Consider the following 13,549-nt stretch of genomic DNA (forward strand, 5'->3'; position numbering starts at 1 on the left):
AAGTCTTACTTAAGGATTTTTTTAAAGTTGAACTACTTTTGACATATACTACGATGTATAACTTAAAGGTGACTGACTGACTGACATAGTAATCTATCAATGCACAGTCCAAACCACTGGATGGATTGGGCTGAGACTTTGCATAAAGCTACTATGATGTAGGCATGTCCTAAGAAAGGGTTTTGATACATTCCATTAACAATGATAATTCTTAATGAGAGCGAGAGCTAGTCATTGAATATAGGTCATTATGTCTGAAGGTGGTAAATTCTCATGAAGCTCATTTGCTTGGAGAAGGTTCCGAATATTGACTAAGGAGTCTAAACTCCTATTAAGTAAAAACCTCCTCGATGTCTTTTCGCACGTAGGCACGGTATGGAGAGTATCCGGATTCTTTTACAGTAACGTAATAAGTGTTAGACATGCTAAACATCTTAACTTTAGACTCGTCAGTGTTCACTATGGCAAAAATTGGAAAATGTAAAGGTATAACAGGAATGAGTTAGTATTAGATGATATATATTTAGAAACATCTAGAAGTATGATAACCTTTTCATCTTTGGCTGATTATTACGAATCGACATGAAATACAAAACTCATCAAAGAAATTCAAATAGAAACTTTACACTTTACTTTTTCTTAATTAAAAAGAAAAAGATTTCCTTAAAACCATTATGTGCAACGAAAAGATAACCTGAGTCATTGATGTTTCATCATAAATACATCGAAGAAATATTTAGCAAGAAGTTATTCGCAAGAAAGTCAATAAAGATGAAAGTTGGGACCATATTCGACATTAAATAAGCATTCAGTGAATGGATCTGATAATCATTCGGTCAGCGAGGTCATTCACTCCTGAGTAACAGATGCGAGGCTGAATCATGAGTGCTGGTCAATTGGCGAACTCTGTCCTTTATTATAATTATTTTCGTAGTTTTCAAATGGAATAAAAGTGCCTTTATTTGTATGTAGTAACGGTTGGGCAAAGTTAAGTTCGGTCTGAATTAATAAGTCAAGTCTTGTTTAAAATATATGCAAGAATTTGGAATTATGACAGGAATATAACAATACACGCACCTGCCGTTACAAGGGGCTTTTCATTTAAGCCTTTGACTGCCATCAGAAAACTGTTGAAGGCAAATCCTCCACTAACGTAGGTTACCGGTGACCTAAGTGGCAGTTAACGTGTAACTGGCACAAGTATTTAAAAAAAATCACAATAAATAAAAACTTAAAATAGGTAATAAATTAATATGTACTAACTTACTATAACGTAAAACTTAATCAAAAAAATGAACTCTCCATTAGGTGTCAAAGTACTCGTCCGCATCACTGTCACTGGGGATCGTTCCCAGAAACGTTTGACAAAGAATAATGCAAATCTTTACGAAATGAGTCGACCAATATCAAAATATTGCCAACCTTATTTTTTCACAATTAAGGTTAGTAATTGTTTGAAATTTCGACGAAATATTTGACTTATTCGTCAACTCGGCCGCAATAAACTCGACCGCGCGGTCGAGTCGGGAAATTCAAATATTCATTATTTTTTTATTATGCATCTCGGCCGATTCACGTGGTCGAGTTGATGAAGCGATTTAATTCGTATCTTTTATTCGTCAACTCGACCGACATTGAAAATATGAGGCATTATTGTACAGTGATATACAAAAGTGTTTCGTTTCTAATTAAATTTTTGTTCTTCTGGGTATATTATATAATATAAAATAACTTAAAATTTGAATTAAGGACAGATAAAAAGATGTTTTTTAATCAAGCATTGCTCAGTTGAGTATTAGGTTCATTTCTTACCACCGATAAAAATTCCAAGTTGCGAGAGAGAGGCAAAACTATTTTATCTAGTCAGGATATATGTAAGGTCATGATTAAAATGCTACATTTTACAAAACTAAAGGGTGATTCTAATGAAACATCTACGATGTTTGTGTTAGCACAGCACGCATTTTAATCGGCCTAACAAAATAAATCTTTCCATGATATGCCTTAAACATTTTCTACTCAAATGTACATTTGGTACTCGGTCGAGATGACGAATAAAAAAAATCACAAAAATTTACCGGGTCGACTCGACCGCATAGTGAATGTTCCTACGGTCGAGATGCACAATGAAATAACAGGTAGATTTAAATCTTCCCAACTCGATCGCGCGGTCGAGTTTATTGCGGCCGAGTTGACGAATAAGTCAAATATTTGAATCACTAGAATTGTTGTTCGTTTTTTTATGATATAAATCTAAACATGTATTTAATATCCGGTGTTCGTTGAAAAGTAAACTAAAGTAGATCAGCAGAGCGGTGCACTTTTATGACTCACTCAAGGCAAGTGTTTGCTTAGCTAGACACAGATTAGTCTTGTATTCAAAACCTACTTTATTGTCTTCAGTGTAGGTTCAATTTGAATTGAAGCTGAACAGGTTGTATTTTTATATGAATATAAGGTTCGCTAACTAATAAGTCTTTCTGTAGTATGACTATTGAGGATAATTTTGACATAATGAAGTTAGTCTAGGAGCTAAGGTGTAGGTAATTGTTTTCTTCTATCTTGGTTGAGCAAAGTTCGTTAATGCATACTTATTGATATCAAAAGAAAAAACATTCTTTAGACTTTTATTTATAAGGGTCAAGCTCGCCATAACCTTACAAAACTGCTGCAATTTCTGTAAGCCAGGATCTACAGTACCAACCATGAAGATACAACCATGAACACACCGGAACATTGAAGTCCGGCGCATATCAGGGACATGAATAACTGTTTTGGATCCCGCAACGAAATTAATTAGAAGATATTAGATGAGACAAAAAAAGAAACGAATAAATCAGAAGATATTATCAGATAAGAAGAAAAATAATGATAGTGCTAGCTAGTCATACTAGACTACTAGACTATGGACAATAAAAATAAAAAAAGTTTGCGACCTCCACACTGATATGGGTTGTAGCTATTAGCTGTCCAGCATTCGAGTATTTATTCATAGCTACGAATCAACTTTGTCCTGTCTGTACATCTATAGCATTGGCTTCGCCCTCCCTCTTGTTTGTTGCCTAACAATAGATCCTGGCTTCCTGTCCCCTTTGCTTGACAAAACCTCGTAAAATTCGCGTATACACTCCTTAAAGAATGACAGGTTTCATAGTATAAAATACAATGGGACCAAATATCATTGACCCATTGGCAAAATTTCCAAAAATAACCATCAATTAATGTATAAAAGCCTCCACAATCTACAATGATTTCCTCCACCAAAATGCCAGTTCAACGACCTTGGTCACGGGTAATTTTGTTTTAAACTGCATCCAATTTTGCATTAATTCCTTCGCAAAAAACTCTTCCGTGGTTATAAGGAAATTATGTGACAAAAACGGGTTAGTTTACAAGGCACGAAACAATTGGAACTGTCAAAGCACTTTCACTCAAGTAACAAGTATGAATAATAAAAATATTTCGTTCACCCATGCGTATCGGGTGTTGTACACACTGACCAATAAAAACGCAAATTAGACAAAGTTTTTTCTTGTATACTGTTTAGAATTTCTCGCTCTGTCAGCTGGTTACCTTTGTTCGTAATTAGGCTTGTGAGGTAAACGACAAAATTGTTTTCGATTTTAATACCACGTAATAGTGTTCATTTTTTGTTGGTGTTTTTTTTTTATTTAATCTTTGCTACGTTTGGTAAGTTTAAATTCAATGAATCGGTTATAAGAATAGCGAGACAATAATGGTTTTCGTGACTTCGGAATAGTAACGCACTTTCAACTATTTCATCAAAAAAGCTGTTAAAATAATAATTAATGATTTCTTAACGAGATTTTCTTAATAAGGCTATAAGCTTAGATTCTAGATATACGTGATTAGCCGAATTTTGGTGCAATATGATTCTCTAACATTTAAGTTTCTCCAATAAAATTTGAATTTGTTTCGATTGACTTTCTATGAGTAAGTTTTTAATTAATATCGTGTGAATCTGTGAGAAACTATTACGCCTATATTTCCAAGAAAGTTTAGACAGATACGCATTTATATTTGCCACATATCAAAGAAAAAGTCTAACACTTGGCTTCCGTAGTATCTGTCTCCCGCTATGTGTATTATGTCTAAACAAACTTATACATCCTGATTACCAGCATAAATGTCTATGTCTTTCACCAGGTACAATGGAAGTTATTGACAAAAAACAAAGTAGGTACTTATTTTGATATTAGACCAACAATTTATAAAATATGGAGCAACACAACCTATTAACATTGACCTAAATTATTAATGTAGCTATATTGTCTTTAAACTAAGCATCCATTTTCAACATCTTCATAAAAGTTCGCAATAAACTCATGACTCATGACACAGATAGTGCATTCAAATTACGTTCTTAATTCAAAGTTATCTGATACATAGCGGCTATCCAGACATTGTGAAACAAGTCCTAAATGAACAATGCTCTTAACCCTATACAAGTAGATAGATATAATTTTTCTAGCTACGTAATAAGTATACAGACATTCAGCAACAGCTCAACCTATTAAATATCAAGTCTGAGCCACAAAGCAGAGACCAGCCGATCCGCCAGTCACGATAGATAGTCAAACGGCATTGAACTTTCAATGTGTTGAAAAAATTCGTAACTCCATATTGCTTACATCTAAACTCTCTATTTTATTCTAAACTAGCTGACCTGGCGAATTTAATTCTGCTTTATTATAATCATTTATTATACCGTGCTGTGTCTTCTCTGATCATAATAAAAATTATAAAATAATATTTTTGATGATTTTGATTGGTCATGTTCCATTAAAACTTTGGTTTGAGGAGCACAGTCGAAATTCATTTTTTTAAATGGTTCAGATCAGATTTTTTTCGAGAGGAAAATCATCCAATGACTTCTCCCGCCTTGAGTGAGGCAAGAGGGAGTGTCAGACTATTATTGTTTAAAAACTACCCCGTTCCTTCATCTGCTTTGAGCCGGAGCCCCGGTAACCTGTTACGTTGTTCGCAGCTTCAGATGGATCAGATCAGCCTTTTAAAAGTAAAAAATTTACCGTAAAAAGACCTATAAAAATAAATTACAATATTCTCTTACATTTTATATAATATGTCAGAATCTAATTAAATTGAATACAAAGTTAAAAGCATTTCTCACCTAGTCAGCGCTACCAGCATAGACCTTAAAAGATAAAAATAAAAAACCAAAAATTAACTTTAAGTCTTTAAAAATACGTTTCAATTTCACTCCACCACCTATTCCCATTCCTTGACTTTCCTCTTTCCATTCTTACTTTCTTTATTTCATTAAGAAGCCTTATGAACCTGACCTTCTAACAATGAATTAACTTAGACATCATTGTTACTAATGGTTCAGTAAAGAAATTGATGACCTGGCATTTCTCTTCATTCGAATATTGTGGTATATGTTATTCATGCTACTAACTGTAATATGACCGGGTTTCTCAAGATTTCGTCGATCCGATCGCTAAGTTGGTGAACTTGTTATGATCATATTTTATTCAGTATTAGATTCTCGATTGTGGCTTTGTTATCGATATAAAATGTAGTTGATTAGGTCAATGGCATGATCTATTTCTTTGTAATGTTTTATCAAAATCTCGTCAGTAGTTTTTGAGCCAACAACTTCAGTTTACGTTCTTCAAGTAATTCCATTTACTCAATTAATTCTTATGCATTCTTATAATTGTTTATAAACGCAAACTATTTAAGTAACGTTGTTGTATAACATTCAACCTACATACCACGCAATTAAAATTAAATTCATTTACAAAATAATTAGAATAATTCTCATACGTTAACAGAATATCATCATAATTTAATATAAAGTACTCAGTAGCCTTTCCACGAGAATGATCCCTTTCTTTCCAATCCCATAAAAAATCCATTGTTGAAGTCAGCTACCGGCCATGAGCCAGGTCACTGAACTCCAAGGACTAAAATCCTGGCACCGAATCAAGTACCGGTTTTACATCAGTTGGTAATTACCCAAGGGAATGTTCAATAAAATATCCCATTTTGTGTTGTGATAATGATAATAGCTTTTTGCTTAATGGGTTATTGTTTTATTGGTGGCTTTTTAGTGTCAATTTGTTTTGATGAATTTGTGTTTTAATTAATTTGTTTAATAAGAGCTCTACTAACTTGCTTGCTTTCTTATTTGGTGATGAGAAATACCTTCAAAAAAGGGTCAAGCGTTTTCGGGAAAAAGATTAGAGAGTGTGGGATTCCTGCTTCACTAAAACCCTTCCGTGGCCACCGTACATTTGAAAGTTACACCGATTCTTCTCAAATGACTAACTCCAGAACCCTCAAGGTGCAACGCCTGTTATGACAATTCTTTAGCTAGAACTGTATGTCCCTTGAGCCTAGCATTGCACATATAATAGCCATCCTTATTCGAAAACATGATTCTTTAACAAGGAACTTCGTCTATAATAATAAACGTTATACCATTTAATCCAACAAAAACATCTAATCCTAATCTTCTATCTCCAGCCAAGCTTGACCACCAACCGATGAATCATTCATTTGGCAAGTTTTAATTATCTTGTGTCATCCTCACTTTCCATTTCTATTAAATCGTCCAAGCATTAAATTTACTTCCTGACATTTTAAATTAACTCGTTTAGTTCTTAAATATTCTTTATTATTAGATAATAAGTGTCAATGAAACTAGGTCGAATAATCACTCTAGTAACGGTATCGTTTCAAAATTGTAAGTGCGTAATCATAATGCGTAAACGGCGTCTAAATAGTTCAATGTTTGTTCAATTTATGTAACAAAATGCCGGTGATAATTGGAGTTGTATTGTGGAAATAATTTAGGTTTTTATGTTGATTTAATATATTGTTATAATATTTGAATTATTTTGCAACGGTTAGGTGGTTAATTAAACTAATTTTAGCCAAGTACTGTACTCAAAACATTTTATATCAAATACTTAACTTTAGATGTTTTAGATCAATTGACAAAAAGTATTTGGACTCTGAATGAATAAAACACTGGAAAATAATTCCGTGTTTCTAGTACCGTACTTTGCCAATGCCAATATCGTGCTTTTAACTGTTCCTAAAGATTACAATATTAAGCAAGATATTTAGATTCAAAAGGCTTTTAGCGTCCTTCGGAATCTAAAGATCCTATTTAACATGTAAAACAAATCTAAAATAGCACCTCAAGAATTCCACTCAAGAGTATTCACAATACTATTAACGCCCACACGAAAAGAAATTTAAATATTTCCGAGAAAGGACACGTAAAACGTTCCAAAAGGCAATAAACCTAGAAATGGAGGCAAAAATAAACGCGTTTAGAGATTGAAAAACAGGTGTGGCAATACTTCATCCTATCGTTGCTCAACTAGGGAAACACGACAATGGTAAGGGAGCGGCCAAAATCGAAAAAATTCAACAATCGCACACCCAGTCAACTGTAAACGTTAAAATTCCGTATAAACATGCTATTGTTATTTTAAACTCTTTTCCGTATTTCATAACGGATAAATTACAATAAAATGCATGCTAAATTAAATACTAAAAGTAAAAAGGCCAAAGAACATTAGTTTTGGTCAACACGTAATAGTATTGCAAACATGAAATGAACGCCGGATCTAATGGAGGTATTTTTGCAACTGCGACATTGTTTGATAATTTAAATTAAATTAGACAAGCTAAAATGGTATGTAAATTGACGGTTGTAACTATAATTTTGAGGTCATTTTCTGTTAACATAATATTATTATCATTACGCTTGTTATCGCCTAAAGGTGTTTGCGAAGGTGTATTGTCACTGTTTTCAATTTTGGCTAGATTGTATTGGGAGTGATTCTATAGCCTTACATAATTGTCAACATGACACTGTAACTTAAATGTAAAATTGAAAAATGCATAACTCAATTTGACAACGTGATCTATTTAAGGACAGAAGTTGTATAATATACGCAATTAATAATCATCCTTCTTGATATTGTGCAACAAGAATTAAATAAGGTAATAGAAGCAGCACAATGCATCATTCAGTTCAAGCTAGACAAGGAATCCAGACAAGATCAGCTCAAGACATTGAATGAATACCTGCACAAAGGCAGGTGATGATGATTATACCTTGAGGCGACGTACGCAATCAAGAACAATTTATTAAAGGTATCCGACGATCTCACTCTCAGGCTCCCAACTCCATATAAGGCTTCGTTAGGAATCCGAAAATAAAAGCAAAGAGTTAAAGATTCGCTCCACCGCCCTTCGAGGCGGTCGTTCCAGGAATCGTGAAGGAAACAGGCTTTTTGGACATGGCAGGTAATTTCGAAGAAAGACATGATAAATTATTGTGTTTGGAAATTGTTCTTGTAAAAACAGTTTTTGTTTTTGACGGTATCGTCTTTTATTTTTGTAATGTCATGTTTTTCAGTAACGTCATTGACTTGGGTTTCTTTCTGCCGTACTCAGAGTCATTTTAATGGTTACTTAACACAATCCTTACTATGGTTTTCGGTACATAATTACCAAGGAATAGTTTAAGTAATCATCAAATGTCATCTGAGTACGACAGTTTATCTTTAAAATCAAAATTATCATCAACTACAGCATCTATTAAATCCATACTACAATTTTCTTCTTCAATTTTCAATTAATTTTTCGATTTGCAAAATAGTTTTGCAATAGCACTAACCTGTCACGCTTCACTGATTTAAATACTATTTATGATGCAATAGTCTTTAAGTTCCTCTTCCGTGCCTATAAAAGGTAACCCTTTGCATACTAAGTGAATACCGAAGACTTCTTGTGATAGGATGAACGAACGATAAAAACGAAGCAAATAATTAGATTGTTATCTCGCTTCCTCATATATGAAGATTGCTGAGAATTTTCTCACTATCTCTTTTTAACTCTTATTGTCAATATCGAAGAACTTTCCTGGGATGGTTTACATTCGATATTTAAAACTGACAGTTTCAAGACTTCGTAATAGTTTACCTACTTGCGAATATTTTTAGGTACGTGTTAGTTGTAATAGCAAAATATGTTTCATATTAATATTTATCTGTCGCTCAGTTTTCATCTTTATGTGGACAGAGTTAGAGCATACTTTGTAATATGTATTCACTTAGTTCAGTTAACTTCTACTATCCTGGTACTTTACGATTTCAAATATAATTTTATGTACCTTGCCACTATCAGATTAAACATAGTGTTTCATATTTTGTAAAGTCCTACTACTATGTATGGATGCATTTCATATGTTTATGCAAAACTAATGAATTATATTTTTTTTTATGAGAAATGCTCTACTACTTTCAAGTCTCAGAATGACTCTTCTCCATGAAGGCTGTCAAGTAGGCTACGTTTACGATTTCAAATATAATTTTATGTACCTTGCCACTATCAGATTAAACATACAGTTTAATATTTTGTAAAATCCTACTACTATGTATGGATGTATTTTATATGTTTATGCAAAACTAATAAATTATATTTTAATATTGAGAAAAGTTCTATTAATTTCGAGTCTCAGAAAGGCTCTTCCTCGTGAAGGCTGCGCTTCCGCGTCTGCGAACGTTGTTCTAGTGACTCTAAACTAGTAGAGCTTTCCTTAGTATATTTAAGTTAGTAAACCGATATATTTTGTTCTAAATGAACAAAATATTATTATACTCTAGAAAACCACAAAGACTACTTTTTATCCCAGTAACATGACCAAAGTCGTTGGTCAGTCTATTATAATATTTTATTGAAATATTGAACCATATTTCAAAGCAAACGATTCAGAGCCTTTCTTGCGGTTTCAGTTCAACCTGTTAGTTAGGGCCCAATTATCGTGGAATCTTCGGCTGCAAAATATTTATGCATCGATGGCGTCAGCTCAAAGTTATTGCATTTTGGAACCAGTTTGTGGTCGTATTCACGTTTGCACCAAAGGGCTTGTGAGGACAGTATCAAGGACAAAGGTTTACTTCAACCATGGAGTTGGTGGAGTTATTTGTATTGTTTTAAGTATGTATAGTATTTGTAGTATTTTTTTTATAGTCATTGTAATCTGCTTCATTGCTATCGGAAGTATTATTGATGATGATTAAACAATAATGAAGTATTTCATGCGGAATGTAATAATGGAACAACAATTTTATTTGCATTGCTGTAAAAAAAATACATTCATAAATTCTTTCATGGTTGTAACGTGATTGCAACGCTTGGAATTTTTTCAAAAAGAAAAATACATTTTTCTGTCTTGAACTTAACACTAATCGTAATAATAATTCTTACAAAACTCAAAAAAAAAATTGATATCGTTAAATCTTTATATAATTTGAATTTATGTAATCTAACTATTTAAAATTCATATTTTACCTAGATCATAGACCTGAACATATATCTACTCAAAAAATGTCTACATTTCATTCTTTCTCATAAAGTGCTTCAGTTTTCCTCATAAATCCTCTATTTTACGTATAATGATGATCAAATTCTGACCTTTCGATCTTGCTTATAATACTATATTTTACGACATTGACCTCTTGCCACCACGGCGATGTGATATTCAACTGATGACGCAGCTCGTATTAAATTCTACAAGGTATTATTCATCTGCTAAGGTGAATCCAGTTATTATTAAATAACAAAGCTCCTCCTATTCCAAATCCCAACTGAGTATGTGTTTTTTTTTATGGTATAAGCCGATAAACGAGCTGACCAGAGGTGTTACTAGTGCGGTGCCTTTTGGGAGTTAGGAATATCAGGGTTATTAGGGAATCAGGGATTAGAAAAATTGGGCCTCCTGTAACCTCACCTACACAAAGAAACTCTACGAATTGTTTTTCTGTGAGGCTGTGTTATCCCTCGGGTTGAGCCGGCCCATTTGTGACGAAACATGGCTCTCTAACCCTTAAAACATGTACACCCGTCAAGATGTATTAAAGTAGTCGAGCCAAGCAATGCAATGGTTACAAAAGATTAAGTTTCGTTTAAAAACTGTTTCTTTTTCTTACTTCCTTATTAAATAAATTACGACTATTGACAATAAAACAATACCTTATCCTGCCTAGAGACTAATTCCAATCAACCAGACCTTGTATTACTATGTAACATTTAAAATGTAAGTATATAAGGTTGCAATGTAACTCGTGTGTCAATGTAACTAAACGAGTTGATGAACTCAGCCTTTGTTTGTGGTCACGCGCAGACTTGTATCCGCGATCGTTTTATATATTTTAAAGCTTTGAATGTTAATCAGATTGCCATGTTCATGTTACATTGCTTTTGTTTAATATATGTATGTACTTTAATAGTCACGTAATTATTGTTTAGTGTGAAAGTACTAAAAAAAATATGAATTAAGTAACATGTTGTATTATAGAGCTAAAAAAAATATAATAAAAAAATTATCAGTAATTTTATGAGGCAATCCGAACCTATTCTACATAAGAATATAGAATTTGCTAAAACCTACAAGCTTGACAAGTAAGTTAGAGTTCACAATTTAAAAGGTTCGAGTTTACAGGGCGCTGCATGATTTCTTTTACACTTCTTCTGTATTTTATTCTTAAATTGTAACATGTAATGAATGCACTGGTGGTGTAGTGACTAGGCAACTGGTTGCCGCGCAGCGTTTAGCTAATAGCGGGTCCGATTTCGGCAAGAAACCACTCTATGTGTGATCCACAATTAATTATTGTTTCGGGTTTAAGTCTCATGTGTATGTGAACTTGTGTGTTTATAAATGCACCCATGACACCGAAGGGTATACTAGTCTGAGGCAACATTTCTTTAAAAAAAAGTAACTACAAACTACACTAGAATGAATTCGATCATCTTTGCGATGTTAATTGAGAAATGTACCAACATAACAACTTTACTTGCAACTAGATATCGCCATCATATGATGACGTTCAGATGATTTTCTCAATACAAAATTGTATGTTGCAGATATCATTTTAGATCTAGAATCTAGATGTGATCTGAGCTCACATTAACCTGGATTTTATAGAAGAGTAAATGACTAGTGCTTTCTTATAATTTATTTCTTGCGGTGTAAAATATTACATAGCGAAACGTTTAGCGTTTCTTCGTGATGTGTGTTTATTTTATTTTATTCTTGCCATAGTATCACGTCTGTTCTTTTCTATGATTTGAATAAAAATTATCGACATTTCAGCTAACCGACAGATTGTTAAATGACCTCAGTCTATAAAAAACTTAACTTAATAATCTATCTCTTTCAAACGGCTATAGTGAAATTATACGAGGAGAGTTTTATAAGTTAAAATATCCCATAACAAGCTTCTTTGCCTTGCAGTTTTTTTTTTTTTTGAGGAGTACCTTTACTTAGGAGATTTGTAAAGTATTATCTAATGACTTCTCCCACCTTGGGTGAGGCGAGATAGAGTGTCAGACTCTTACTGACTAAAACTTTTCCCGGAGTCCCGGTAAACCCGCTAGGTAGTCCGCAGCTCCGGATCAGGCATAAACCCTACTGGACCCTGTGATGATCTGATGGTTCGTTGAGGTGCGTGCAAAACGCGACGCGCCTTACGTGACACGGCTTTTGCCTTGCATAGCATAGTATAGATACATACATACATATACTTACACATACTCATAATAATCCCTAGTTTCACCTCGTACATCGAAAGTAACAAAACCGGTGTAAGAACCCGCTATAATGCCATTTTGAAATTTAACTTTTTTCATAAGATTATTCAAATTATTGTCGTTAAACTACTCTCAGAGTACCTATTGCGAGTTTATGTTGACGCGATCGACACGTTTATGACGTTCAGCGCTCTGATTGGCTGCTCCAAGTTAACCAACCAATCAGAGAGCTAAACGCGGTAACGTTTCATTCGCGATAATTTAAAATTAACTAAGTATCTACTGAGATAGTCGCATGTGATCTAAGATAGTGCGTGATTCTATATAAATTATCTCTCAAAGCATACATGCATGTTTTTGTATGAAATCGTGTGGAAAAATTGTGGCAACGTGATTTTAATAGGAAACTTTATTTATTGCCTGTAGTAGTAGGCTTGTCTCTTTGATATATATTGTGTTATGTGATAGTTCGTGTTGTATTATACGAGTAGGATGGTAGATTATAATACTTTTACTTCTTTTTATGTTTTCAAAGTGAGTTTGTATATTAAACATATTATTTATTTTAATGAAATTTTGGAAGTATGTAATCGGAGATAAAGGATGCTTTTCCACCAGATATGTGCTATGCTACGTTGCTGTGGATGCCATTGACCACCAATCATATTCATGGATACTGTCACATAGTTTCACAGCTTAGATATTACATCTTCGTAGCATAGCTACATAGCACATCTCTGGTGGAAAAGCATCAAAAAGCTAGCGTCAGCAAGGATGCAGGCGAAAATGCTAGCAGAAACTATGTTTATTATAAACTATTTATGATAAACGATATTACATTGATTAACAGTAATTAATGGAAACATACAAGTCTGACGTGATGTTTACTAACACGGCTATTAACAAAGACATCGTAATTCATATACTAATGACTATGTACGTGGTA

At 33.5% G+C, this 13,549-nt stretch overlaps 1 protein-coding gene across 2 annotated transcripts in view; it reads right to left on the reverse strand.

Annotated features, from left to right (window-relative positions):
* The window catches only part of LOC118271082 (glutaredoxin domain-containing cysteine-rich protein CG31559), a 92,328-nt gene that overhangs the window by 72,251 nt on the left and 6,528 nt on the right, over positions 1-13,549 (reverse strand). Inside the window, exon 1 of one of the 2 annotated variants that reach the window (XM_050695870.1) lies at positions 5,153-5,171. The exons of the other annotated variant lie outside the window; for it this stretch is intronic. The gene's annotated coding sequence lies outside the window, so the exon portion shown is untranslated. Of the gene's footprint in view, positions 1-5,152; positions 5,172-13,549 lie in introns of those variants that run through there. 2 annotated transcript variants of the gene reach the window in all.

The sequence above is a fragment of the Spodoptera frugiperda genome, chromosome 9 (assembly GCF_023101765.2).
Source record: "Spodoptera frugiperda isolate SF20-4 chromosome 9, AGI-APGP_CSIRO_Sfru_2.0, whole genome shotgun sequence".
In the NCBI taxonomy this organism is placed as follows: Eukaryota; Metazoa; Arthropoda; class Insecta; order Lepidoptera; family Noctuidae; genus Spodoptera; species Spodoptera frugiperda.